The sequence below is a fragment of the Myodes glareolus genome, chromosome 19 (genome assembly GCF_982192425.1).
Source record: "Myodes glareolus chromosome 19, mMyoGla1.1, whole genome shotgun sequence".
In the NCBI taxonomy this organism is placed as follows: Eukaryota; Metazoa; Chordata; class Mammalia; order Rodentia; family Cricetidae; genus Myodes; species Myodes glareolus.
Window position 1 is genome coordinate 29,649,328 of NC_142044.1, and position 12,756 is coordinate 29,662,083.

The following is a 12,756-nucleotide window of genomic DNA, read 5'->3' on the forward strand; positions in this document are numbered from 1 at the left end:
CACCCTGGGACTCTTGGGGTGACAAGGTAGGAAAACTTTATGCTATAAGGCTTTGGTTCCTTGACAGAGCCCTGTGGATACCTTCCATATTCGGATCCTGGCAAACCTTGGCTACCCTCTCGGTTTGAGTCTGAAACTGGAACTTGGACTTGTCAAAGATAAGACCATGGGGGACCTTAGGCAAATTGCTACCACCCTTGGACTCCCTGTTTCTTCATGGACACAATAGGGCCTAACGACATCCCATCTCCAAGACTTCTATGGGAACAGCCCGGAATGCAGCTTGGTTGACTTAACTCTGGGAACAGTCTCCTTGTCCCTTGGAATCAAGCTGAAAGATTTGAAAGAGCTTGGGTTCTGGTCTCCATGCTCCCTGTCACTGGAGGTCTTTCAAGAGGCTCCTACTTAAGAGAGACCCAGAGTCTCTCCTGAGGGATGTGTGCTGTATGATGCCAGGCCCTTTCCAATCCCACCCCAGCACGTCCTTTCTTGCTTGGGAGGCAGCAGCTGTACTGGCCTAGCATCTGTTCCTCAAGCTCACCAGGTCTTCCCCACAGCACTCTCCTCCAGCCACTGGGCAGATGGCTTCTAATTGTCCTTTCCTCCCAGCCCAAGATCCTCTCCTCCTCCTTTGCCTCAGTAGGAGTTACCTTTCCCACTGGTTCTCTGCCTCCATTCATTCTCATTGTCCTTTCTATACTTGTCATGTCCCTTCTTTTTCTGAACCCGACTGACTTCATATCCAAGATACGTGTGCAGTGGGCTGTGACCTGGGACTTCTTGGGACTCTGCTGTATGATGTGGCCTATCCCTAGACCTAGTTCATAACTCTGTGATCTTCCCAGCCCGTCCTAGTCAAACAAGGTGCCAAGCATCAGGGAAGACTATGGGCTTCCAACCAAAGGAAAAGTCATGGGATAGTAGAGCCTGAACATATTCCCCATAACCCAGACACACATTTCTACTGTGATTCCAACATGGAGACTCTGGAGTCATTGGTTGTTTGGTGTTTTTACTCTTCTTGGTTTGTTCATTGCCTGTCTTTTCTACTGATTTACAAATTCAGGAGGGGAGGGCTTGTCCATCATGGTCTTATTGGTCGGCACCAAGCATGGTCTCTGGCCTGTTGTGGGTGTATATCTAAAGCGTGCTGAGTCAAAAAAGCAAGTCTGAAGACCCAAGTCCCCTTTCTAAGCTCTGTGAATGTCTACCCCATCCCAGACCCCCATCTCTACAAATCCCCAGGGATTTGTGCCTACCAGTCTCATTCCCTTTCTGTTGAATTCATTAGGTTCAAGGACTTTCATGTCGTCTTTCTTCACATTACAATAAATCACATGTGCATCTTCATCCCTTTCTGACATACACATTCTGTAACAGGCACACACACACACACACACACACACACACACACACACACACACACCCCTTCCTGAGGCCTTTGTGTACAGGATATTCAACTCAAGTTTAGGAAACGGTGTTCACACCGCAGCAATGCCTAGTGCTGCCAAATGAAATCAACAACCAGCTTCTGGCTCCCAGGCCTGTTCGACTCCACTCCCCCACTGGTCTAGGCAGTTTTGCAGCCATTTCCTTCCAGTATTGTTCTTCCTGCAGGCTATTTTTCTGTTCTTCCTCTTCCTCTCTGGCCTCTCTTCCACCCCCTTATTCCAAATATGCTTTCTTTCATCATGAATGCAGCCCTGCCTCCCACACTCTCGCATCACTGACCCTCTTCTTGGTCTCCTCCCCGTGACTCTGATCAAGCCTGGGACTGCTGCACATAGACAGAATAAGGGACGGGATTGCTACCTATGGCCTTTGGGACATGGCAGCTTCTTCCTTGCCTACCAAAATCTTGCTGCTATGGCTCCAGTGTGTCCTCCAAGAAATCTGCGCTGGAAACTTAGGACTGCAGTGGACAGTCCTGAGAGGACAGGGACTGCCCTTGTGAGTGGTGGGTGCCATGGCTGAAAGTTTGGGTTACTTATCTCGTCCTGATCTCAGGATGAGTTTGGCTCTTTCCTTTCCCTCCCCCACTCCTTCCTCTTCACCTTCCTTTCCATAGTCTCCTCCCCCCCTCTCTTTCCTGTACTCTTGCTTGTCTACCTTCTGCCATGGGATGAAATATTAGGAAGACTCTCATCAAATTTAACCAAATTTGAGCTCTTGATCTTTGGTTTCCCAGTCTCTCCCCAGGGTGGTAACAAACCTTCATTTATTTATTTATTTCGTGCGCGCATGCGTGAGTGTGTGTGTGTGTGTGTGTGTGTGTGTGTGTAAAAAGACAGACAGAGAATTTACAGAAGTCAGTCCTCTCCTCCATCTATCATATGAGTTCTGGGGATTGAGCTCAGGGCCCCTTACCTGCTGAGCCATCTTGCCGGCTCAAATCTATCTTTAATAAATATTCTAGCCTCAGGTATTCTGTTATGGTGACATAAAACAGGTCACGACACTGTGTTTTGGAAACCTGAGCTGACATGCCAGAGCCCAGCTCTAGCTGTGACACTGGGAGGAAGTTCCCAACCACATGATGCTCTCTGATAGATGTCCTGGTCTCCAGTGCCAGCCAAACCTCTATCTGTGAAAAGGGGTTAGTGAAGACACAGTTTGATGAATGATTTGGCTCATCCGACAAGCTGAGACCCCAGACATCATGAGGCGTCCCTGCTGGGCCCTGTCCTACTTCCTGAGCCACAGAATTTGTGAGCATAATGAAATTGTCATTTGACGTCACTAGGCTCTTTGGAGCGTTTTGCTTTACAGTAAAACAGAAACCGGAGGTTCCTTCCCTGTTGTCCACAGGCAGAGCGACTGCTCCTTTTCTAAAGGAGTGCTGTGTGGTCATTTGTTCTCTGGGCCCTTGCCTACCAGTCTCACACACTGCCCTAGGGTGACTTAGCAAGATGTTTTCCTAAACAAAACCCTCCCAGGGGTGCCTCTGATGCCAGCAATTAAAATAGCAAAGACTTTTTTTCTCTGCCAAAGTTTTGAGTCCTTGGCACAGACAAAGGGACACTCAATTATTGTTGGTTTTTTTTTTTTTTTTAAGTCCTGCTTTTCTTTGAACCTGAGGAGCAGAAGGGTAAATAGGAGAGTGTAGGGTGAGGGGACTGCAGAAATACACCACTGGCTCATGTAGGACTGTGTGTCTGTCTGGCAGGGTTCAGCCATAGAAGATCTCCCAGCAGGCAGCTTAGCAGGAAGTGCAGACCATGCAAAGCGCTGGAGGCTCTGAGAAGACTTAGGTGCAAGGTTGGCAGATAAAACACCAGACAGCTAGTCAAGTTTGTATTTCAGACAAAGATGTTCCCCTCCCCTTACCCCACTTGCACACACACACACACACACACACACACACACACACACACACACAGAGAGAGAGAGAGAGAGAGAGAGAGAGAGAGAGAGAGAGAGAGAGAGAGAAGGGGATCTGTCCCATGAAACTTTGAGAATGATTATACTAAAATATGATTCGGGATTTGCTATTTTTCTCAGTGCAAATGTAATCATAACAGGGTTTCCTGTATTTTCATTTGCTAATTTGGGTAACTGCCCTGGGGACCTACTGGGAAACCAGAGGTTAGAGCTGCAGGAAACTTCCTTCCCTGGACTGCAGGATGGGTGGTGTCTGTGTTCAGGGACCAAGGCTGTCCTGTCAGGTGACCCAGGCAGGCACTGCCTGGCAAAATCTAGGATGAAGGAAGCGCCACTCATCTCTGCTTTGGAGATGTTGGCTGGGCGAGCAACAGGAGTGTGACTCTGAGCCCAGTCCAGCTGCCTGGCCCCCTTGCTGCTCACTGGTGGCCGAACCCAGCTAGAGCCTCTGGCAGCGAATCCTTGGAAATGCAATTTGCAGAAGCGACTCCTGTGGGACCCAGCAGGGCACAACAAAAGCATTAATCTCTGCACTCTAAATTCTATTATATTAATAAAAATGATTGCATTAGATGTCTAAACCACTTATTCAGCCCTTGCGGGGTTGGCAACACTGCGTTAAGCAATCTTAACACATTCTTTCAAATTCCTCTTCGCATTCATCGGGACTCTGAGGCTCAGAGAGATTAAGCAATCTGCCCTGAGCGTCCACAGAAGTAGGTGCAGTCACTCTTACATTTCTCACCCTCAGCATGGCAGTAGAAAGGAGGAAGAGCAGACCACAGGAACCCACTGGCTGCACCATTCACTACACGGGGAGGGTCTAGAAAGGATGATGCTGTTGTGATCCCAGGCTACATACTTTGTCTACCGGCACACAAGAAATGGCCTCTCCTCCCCACTCTTAAAAAAGCCTTAAACTTATGGGTTCTTCCTCCTCGATTCTCAAGACGCATTGTGTCAGCAGCTATATGTGTGTTTCAGAAAACAGCAGGGAATCCAGTAAAACCAGAATTGGAGCCATTTGTCCAGGTTGATTTCTGTCTGTCGGTTATTAGCTCTGAACACTGGACAAGCTACTGAGGTTGTCTGTGTCCTCTATTCCTCATGGACACAATGAAGCTGGTATGATAAAGATGATGCTCATGGTGATGATGATGGGGACCACACCACAGTCGGGCCCACTAAATGCAGCCATATTCACACACAAGGTTCAGGGCTGTCTGTGTGATGTGCTGCCGTTGCCTTGCCCACGGATGTGAAGGGATAATGGTTGGATACATTCACAGGAATCCAGGCACGGTGCTAGACATAGTCCGTACCTTTAAAATATTGATTCCTATTAAATATATATTATAGAATCATCTACATGCAGAGCTATGCCCTGGGTCTCCGGGCTACAAAGCTCAAGTTCCCATGCCACGTCATGAGGAAAGCATGTTGTACTGAATGCCTATTCAGCTACCACCATGAGCCTCTGGGCAGACAAAGGACAGAAGGGACCAGTTCTTACTGGCAGGAGGATTGGCATTCCCATCGGACCAAGGAGGAGGCAGTCTTGTAGAAGATATGGGAACAACATTAGGGACAGAGAGCGGAGAGGTCAAGGACTCGGCAGAGAGCAGGCGTAGAGCGTGGGAATGCTGAGCTGTGGGGTAGAGTGGGGGCAAGATGAAAGAGCAGATGGCGTGAGGCTCAGATACCAGGGAGGTTAGCAAGAGGCACATACTGTGAGCCCATTAGGAACGATGGCTTGTCTTCAGAAGGAGAGGGTGCTTAGCTTAGAGCTGATTTTTTACTGGGCAGATGGGGAAACAGGAGGGAGCAATCTAGAAGGAAGGACTCCTTTTTGCCCTGGGGTGCCAGTCCCTCTCTACTCCCCCACTCCACTGCAGCCCTCTTCAGCCTGCACTTTGCCGTTCCTCTGACCCGACGCCCTTTAGTAGCATCCAGTCTTGCCGAGTGCTGCATTCCAGCGCTCCCAGCCCTGTCTACCTCCTTCCAAATAAATCTGACCTCTGTCTCCCACCCTCAGGACCCACCCTGCTCTGCCCTGTGGTTAGCTAGGCCGTGCACACAGAGGTCTCTGGCACCGCAGCTTGCTGAATTCCTTCTAGGTCTGCTTTGCGTTGAACAGAGACCTTCATGACCTCACGAAAGCTATCAGGGTCGTTTGTTGTGAACCCTTGGACACAACCACTGTCGACACATTCCCAGTGAGGAACTTGTGGCCTCTGTTCCTTGGCTCTCAGCAGGGTTATAGGAAATAACTTGGATTATGGACCCCCAAAGTACACAGGAAAAGTCAGAACTTGGAATACTTTGCAAAATTCCTGAGCACACTTTGGCCTAGCACAAAGGACTCTTTTGTTCTAGACAACAACATCAAGAACACATTCTGTAGGAGGTGGCTCTCTAAAACTCCCCTCTGACCTAAGCCTCTAACTGTGGCCCTTCCCCTCCATTACACTTAAGGGCTCCAGGAACACTAGAATCAGAGCCGGAAAGACCTTGGAGCCCCGGCTGTGTTAGAACCAGGCATGCCCACAGCCATGTCATCATAAGTTCAATTGCTTGTGGTTCTATTGGGGGGCTTGTGGAACCAGTAAGAGCAAGCATGGGAACAGGGAGATGACTCAGTTGCCTTCTAGAGACCCAGGTTCGGTTCTCACACAGCAGCCCATTACTATTTGTAATTTTAGTTCCAGAGTATCTAATGCCCTTTTCTGGCCTCTATGGTCACCAGGCACATAGATGGTGAGCAGACATACATGCAGGCAAAACACCCGTACACATAATATAATAAAATAACAATAAATCGTGTTTAAAGGGAGGAGCCTCACATAAGGAAGTTAAGTCATTGGAGACACGCTGTCGAAGCAAATGTTGAGGATTCCCTCCTGTTTCCCCCTCTTCTTGGTTCTAGGCAACATAAGGTGAATGATAATCCCCCCCCCCCGCCACAAGGTCTTCAGTACAATGTTCTGCCTTGCCCCAGTTCCAAAACAATGACTTGAAACCTCTGAAAAATTAAGAGCTGAAATAAAACTTTCTTCTGATTGAAATTGTTTATCTCAGGTGTTTTGTAACAGCAACATAAAGCAAACTAATATACCCCTTAAGCCCCAGATGAGATCCTGGAGTGATCTTATAGCTTTCTAGGGGCTTGGGTTTTTGTATTTGGCCCCAGCACTTCCTCTCATCTGCATACATACCCATCCAACTTCTAAAAATCGATGCCTTTTCCATTTGACCAGCTCTTGCTGAACACCTGCTAGATGCCAGGCACTGTTCCAGGCCCTGAGGATACAGAGAGAGCTCCCAGCACAAGGAATAAAAACATAGCTCTGAGAATTTGGGGGAGGGGCTTCCCCCCCCCACACACACACCCCGAGGGCTAGTGGTTGTACTGTGGGCTCTGGAGTCCTGGAAGGGACGGGACAGCGTGGTTGATCCTCCTGTTGAGGATGGAGAGGTGAGAGTGGTATTCTAGAGAACCAGAAGGCTGCTTCTGTCCCCAAGAGATAAAACAAGTAGCCCCACTGGACTGAAGGATGGGCGCTGCGGGATAGGTGGCTTTTTCACCACAGTTTGGAATAATCTTAAACACAAGGGCAGAAGGAGGATTCTGCTCAGTGCTAGCGTTCTGGGACACCTGCCTTTAGCTTTGCCTACGTGCGTTAGGACATCCAGGTGTCTGCCGTCCACACCATGGCTCCACATGGCATATTTTCCACCTTTCTTCAGAGAGTTCGGCTGACAAAGGGAAACCGACTTATGTACCGTACCAGGAAGCCCATTTCCAGGACATGCAATGCAATTGTCAGCTCTATTTTTGGAAGACTTCTATGGACTTTGATTTACTCAGAAGCTCACACGAAACCTCTTCAGGTCAACAGGAGATGAGAGGGTTCAACTTCCCGGAGGTGGTGTAGTGTTCCTAGATCAGACTTTCCATCTTCTTGCATCCCTAAGGCTTGCTGAACGCGTAGCCTGGACTCCAACCCTGGGGCTCACAGAACACGGTCCTTGTCTTGAGGTTCAGGTACTCTCTGGTCTCCCATCATACCAGAAAATAACGGTTGGCCCCAGGTTCTCCTCTAGAGAGGGGAAACTAAGGAGCAGGAGTCTAGTTCTTCTACCCCTCCAGAGGTCCGTTTCCCCACCCCTACCCCACGAGGTTTAACAAACCTGTTGGCCTCCCAGGGCCTTCTTTGGTTTCCACACTCTTGAAAAAAGTTTAGCATGCTGCCTCTGAAGAAGAACATTCTATCAAATGAGAAGAAATCTTGGAGATGCCATCCTTTGCTATGGGCTTGAAAATTGAGCTGACATTCTCATAGCACACGACCAACCACTTGGAAATATAATTCTGATCAGTGCTAGTACATTCATGATATGTCATTGTCACCTCTACCTAGTTGTAAGCAAAGAAACAAAACTATCTTCCACATAGAATAAAGCCCTGTACCCATTAAGCAGCTTTTTGCCATACCCCGCAACTTACTTACTCCCACCTGAACTTCAGGCCCTGGAAACCACTGTTCTGTCTTTTTATTTGGGGAGGCAGGGTCTCATGTAGTACAGACTGGCTTTGAACTTGCTTTATAACCAGGGATAACCATGAACTTCTGATTCTCCTGTCTCCATCTCCCAAGCACCTGATGGTTACAGATGGGTTTTACCATGCCTGGCTTATACCATACTGGAGATTCAACCTACAGCTTTGTGTGCACTAGGCAAGCACTCTACCAATGGAGCCATATCCCCAGCCCTTTTTTCTGCCTTTGGTTTGTGTGAATTCGCAGATTATGGACACTAAGGAGTCAAACATACAGCAGGTAATTGGATCTGGCTTCTGTCACTCAGCCCCATGCTTTTGGTGACTGTCCACACCGAAGTGTGAGACTGTCATTCTTTCAAAGATTGAACGACCTGCCCTTGAGTGGGTGAAGCAGCCATTCCTCCCTTTATTCTCCTGCTGATGGATGTGGAGGTTGCTCCCTCATTTCACCTCTCAGGAGTATGGCTGCCGTGGGTGTGCATATTTGTGAACCTGCCTGCAACTATCTGCAATGCCTATCTAGGAGGAGAATTGCTAGGTCACGGGCTAACTCCGGTTAACTTTTTGAGGATCTGCCAAACTATTTCCTGCAGGAGCAGTGCCATTGCCATCCCAACAGCAAGGCCCAAGTGTGCCAGTTTTACCGCCTTCCTCGTCAACTCTGGTTATTTTCCATTGTCTGTGCGGACTCCAGCAGTGCTGGCTGGTGAGTGTGGTATATCTCCTCAAGGTGTTTGTGAATTTGCCTTTTCCTAGTGATGAATGTTCTCGAGGATCTTTTCTTGTCTTTGTAGGCCTTCTTTGAAGAATTGTGCACTCAAATAACACCTCCACGTTTTATTTATGTATTTTTAAGATAATGTGCATGTGTGTTGTGGTGCATTTTTGTTTTGAGTGCAGGCTCCTGGTTCATAGTGGATGTAGCATGCCAGAGGAATAACTTCCACAGTTGATTCTTACCTTCCACTCTCTTTGAAACAGGCCTCTTGCTGTTCACTACCACACTGTGTGCCAGGCTTCTTGGCATGCCAGCTTCCCAGGATTGTTCTATCTCCACCTCCCACTCCACTGTAGGAGGCCAGGATTAGAGATACACGTTACTTTGTCGGGCACATTCTGTGAATCTGAGCTCAGGATTCTCTTGGGCAGAGAGTTGTTTAACCCACTGAGCCATTTCCCCAGCCCAGTTTCTCCACCCTTTAAATAGATTGCTTTATTTTTGCTGTCAAGTTGTCATGGCTCCTTATATATTCTTCGGACCGGACCTTTGAAGGGGGATATTATTTTTTCCCATCCTGTAGGTCTTTTAAAGGATTTAATTTGGCAAGATGACCTAGTGGAAAGAAGTGCTTACAAGTCTGTCAACCTGAGCTAAATTTATGTGTCCCATGGTGGAAGAAGAGAACTGACCCCTCAAAGTTGTTCCTCAACCTCCACATATGTGCTGTGGCACTTGTGTGTTCCCTGATCCTCCTCATGGAAGTACACATTAGTGTGTGAGTATGCTCATGAACACACACACACACACACACGCACACACACAATTTATTTTTAATGCTAATAAGAAGTAATTCAGGGGCTGGAGAGATGGCTCAGTGGTTAACAGTAGTGGCTTCTCTTTCAGAGGACCCAGGTTCAGTTTCCAGCACCCACATGGCAGCTCGCAACTGTCTGTAACTCCAGTTCCAGAGCGTCTGATACCCTCATACAGACACACATGCAGTCAAGACACCAATTTACATAAAATAGAAATAAATTTTAAAAAAAGAAGTTATTCAGACGAGATAAAGAGAATTGTTGGTAGCTTGTGTTGCTTCATCCCAGGCCATTACTTAAGACACTTGACATATGCTAGTAGCTCCCTGAAGAATTCTACACACATTTTTCTATTTATTTGGGAGATTTAACTAGGCCTCCCTTAAAGAGGCAGAAACGGAGTGGTAGAAAGCCTTTAGCTCAGACTGTCCTAATGACTGTTATAGCAGGTTCCAGTCCGTGGCGATGTAGGCGACCAAACTCTTCCCTACAAAACAAAACCCCAAGCTCAGGCCACAGAATCCCACCAATCCCTGAGTTCAAAATCCCCTCCCAGTCCTTGTGTTCTCCCTAAGATCAGGCCACAGAATCCCACCAATTCCAGGCCTCCCTGGAAAGTCTCACACACTCCCCATAAGAATCCCTATATAAAGCCTGTCTCCAGCTCATTTCTTGGTTGCTTATCTCCCGAGCAAAGGTAGCCACCTTCTTTTGTCTTTCCCAATAAATCTCATGTGTGATTTGCTGTATGGTGTGACTTTGCGATATTTATTCCTGGACTCCCGATTGCCAGGATATCTTTCCCATCAGTGCTGTAATGCATACATTTTCTATCTACCTGGGACTCTCTTCTCTGACTTAACCTGGCTCCCTTCAACACTTAAAGCCAACTTGGCAATTTTCAGAATGCATTACATTGGTGCTTATAATAGGTGACAAACCAGGTCTCTTGGACTTATGACTCCCATTCAAATAAAACTTCACATTCTTGGACCCATCTTCCCAATGCCTCTCTAACTTCTAAAAACCACCATTGTACCCTCTGCTTGTTTTGATTTCTTTAGATTCCATACCAAGGTGAGATCATGCATGATCTGTCCTCATGACTCATTTCATTGGCTACAGTGCCCTTCAGGTTAATCATGCCAAATTGACAGGATTTCCTTCATTTTTGAGGCTGACAGAACTCTTGGGTGCTGTATTCCTGCTTCCTCACCCACTCATATGTGGGTAGGGCTACTAGTGTTGATTCCATCTCGTGACTGTGAGCAGTGTTGATATGAACACAGGCTGCAGACAGACCTTATTTCTCCTTGCTCAGAAGAGGAAGAGCTGGATCACACGGAAACTCTATTTTTAGTTGTTTTTTGAAGACTCTACACACTGTTTTCCACAGTAACTAGACTGATTTACATTCTCTCCAACGGTGTACTTGCTGTGACTTATTCTTCGCTTGCCGTGAAAACCAGGGAAAGTGTGAGCATGGGGCCAGACTGGTCATCACAATGCATTGAGGGTGTGGTGACAGAGTCCCATTTTCTGTGTACCCTGCCGCACTTCATGGTGGTAGGAGGGTCCTTCCTCACACTTGACTTTGCGCTTAGCTGTCTCTTTTGGTTACATACTGCTATATAAAAAATTGTCCCAAAACATAGGGCGCAAAACAGCAACTCTGACTTCCCCAATGCACAAACCTATGCTTGAGGCAGGTCTGAGTGGAGAGGACTCTGCTCTGCTCCCCATGATACAAACTGGGGGCAGCTGTGTAGGGGAACAGAATCCCTTCCCAACTGTGCTTACATGGTTTGCCGAGTTGCTTTTATCCAGGGTTCCTGTTCACGCCACAGTCTCCACAGGCTTTGGGGCTTCCTTTAGTGTGGTTTGTCTGAAGGTTATGGAACCAAGAATGTGAAGCTTCCACACTTTGAAGACCTGATTTAAATAGCACAATGATTTCTGTCATGCTTATAAGGGCTGTGGAAGTCACCAGCTTGTCCTGATTCATGGTAAGGGGTAACCTAATAGGAGGAATTTTAAAGAATCTGAGGCTGTTTATTTTTTTTATCTTTTCCACAGGTGTTGGAGGACATGATAGGAACCAGATTTTAAATGTCCATTGGGATGGAAGTAAGTCTTTCCACCTTCCACATATGTCTGTCTGGTCAAGAAATACGAGAACAAGCAGAGAAGTCCTAGGCCCCATGTAGTGACAGGGCCCATAGGTATGGGTCCATTCTACCATGACTAAAGGTTAAACAGTTGGAACTAACCAATTCTTAACCAAGGTTAAGATGCAACTTAACCTCGTTCCTTCAAAGTTATTGTCAACAGTTGAAATAACAGGGGTGGCTAATATCCAGACCTGGTATTTTAGGTCTTAAGAAATAGGTCTGTTTCTACCTCAAATGAAAGTCTAAGGATCCAACTGGGTTCCTACTCCGTTAGGGAGACAACTATGAATTCCACCTCGGGAGTGGTTTGCCTGAATATTTTGGTCTAGGGTGTGAATTACTTGTCTTGTTTTGACAACAGAAAATTTAACTAAGAATGTAGCCCATAATCCTTCAACTGGTCTGTTCATTTCTTGTATCATGTTAATGCAGTTTTCTATCTTACTGCTCTACCTTTTGGGATCAAAATATTTAAACAAATGGAAATTAAACGCAGGTGAATTTCAGTATTCACTGGAATTCCCTCTGGTGCTATCCTATTATGCTTCTGTTTATTACTGTCTTCATTCTCTTAACTTATTTTTCTAATTCCCATGCCTCTACCCTGGTTAAGTGGTTTCCTTGTCAAAGTTGGTCTCCGACAATATAGACAAAAGTCAAGTACAAGCAAGCCAAAGCCTTTTCAATGAGATTGTTATGCAGCATAGTTGTGCAATAGATGACTGGTGCACTCGGGCTGGGGTTTTAGACAGAACTGTCTGTACGTAGCCTGCAGAATGGATGGGTGAGTGATGAGACAGGCAGCAGACAGAGGAATTGGTAGTGAGTTGATTCTGATATTATCTCACTGACTGATACAAAATATCCCGAACACATGCTGAAGGAATCGGGCTCTGGAGGTGTGAATATAAGCAAGGCCCCTTCTAGAAGCAGAAGGGCAGGACTGATGTTGGCTATGCATGCGGTGGAGGTGGTGTGGTAAGACTTTTCACGGTTCTGCTTTGAGTTCTGGGCACACCTCTCCGGTCATAGTGACCCATAGAGGAGAAGGAACAGAGCAGGAAAGAAAGATAAGGTCTGTGGTTAGGTGTGCGCCGTTGAAGG